This window comes from Acanthaster planci, linkage group LG08, assembly GCF_054643075.1.
Source record: "Acanthaster planci isolate LZ-2023a linkage group LG08, COTS_SCS, whole genome shotgun sequence".
NCBI lineage: Eukaryota > Metazoa > Echinodermata > Asteroidea > Valvatida > Acanthasteridae > Acanthaster > Acanthaster planci.
In genome coordinates, this window is record NC_141784.1 from 16,233,499 (window position 1) to 16,234,929 (window position 1,431).

Here is a 1,431-nt window from a genome sequence, read left to right on the forward strand (position 1 = left end):
ACCTATTAACAAAGCCTGACATTCTAGTTGCTTTAGACACAGTTAAGTCAACATGCTTCTTCCAGCTCAGATCATTAGATATAGTCACACCAAGATACTTAAAACAGTCGATAGTCTCCAGTGCATGGGAACCCAGACATAACAACGACTAAATGATTTGGAACGAAACAGACACATTACTCTACACTTGTTAACATTAAGATTCATTCTATTTAAAGAGCACCAATTATCAATACATGTCAAATCATTTTGTAATATGCCTCTCTGCATATGGACTCTCTGCATGCGACCTGATACGAAGAGACCAAGTTTAAGAGGGAACCGCACACACCATATTTATGCAATTTATCAAGTAGAATATTATGCTTAAGTCTATCAAAGGCTTTAGCCCAATCTAAGAAGTGAATCCAAAGTTTCTGCCCAATCATGATACAATATAGAGAGCGGAGTAATACATGAGCCTTTAGGCAAAAAACCATGCTGGGTATCTGACACATAACCACGTGTGAGCATGTATTTGCGTAAATGATTTGCTACAATTTTCTCAAGGCATTTTGAGACAGTAGAACAGAGAAAAACAGGTTGGTAATTACTAAGATCATGCTTAATACCAGATTTATAAATTGGAACAACATTAATCATCTTCCACTCTGAAGGGACCTGCCCTGTAGAAAGTGAAACATTGAAAAGCTTATGAGTTAGACAATGGACGAGCTATGGAGTCCACTTGACCATGATTGGAGGAGTTTAGTGTAAGATTATCGTACGCGTAGTTACGACGAATACAGACCCTCGTCCGTCACATAGCACCCTCTGTTGACTGGCAAAATTTACTGCGCTAAAAAGTTCGTTAATAAATGAACACAGCTACAGATAGTAACGTCTTGGAACCAAGACTAGACTAACTGGCGAACGCAAACTCCCGTAGCTAATGTAGCTGTTGATTCTGCTACAATATTTGACTTTATGCTGAAATCGAAGGTCACCTAGGCCGAAATGCCAGGTGAAATGCAGACTATAATTTTCTTCGACCAGTGCAGGCTTTGTGCCTGAAACATGATACACTTGCAGTATTACCCACTGGATATAGGAAAAGCCTCATTTTTGAGATGTTGCCACTAATGAAATCGAAAACACCCGGGCTCTCAACTTGTGACCCCTGACCCTTGCGTCATATGTATTTATATCCGTGGGTGATGCCAGCTGACTGAAGATTTTTTTATCAAGAGTCGTCAGGGAATTTTTGGGCATAGAATTAACCAAACTATCAGCAAATGCAAAGCATTGGTTACCTACCAAAAATAAAAGAGGCCTTCTTTTACTGCGCACGTTTTATTTTGTTTAACTACTGCCATAGCCAAAACCATGGCAAAACAAGTAAAGTTTTGCCTAGGCCTACTTCAATCATAGAGCAAGGCCTAGTACTGATCT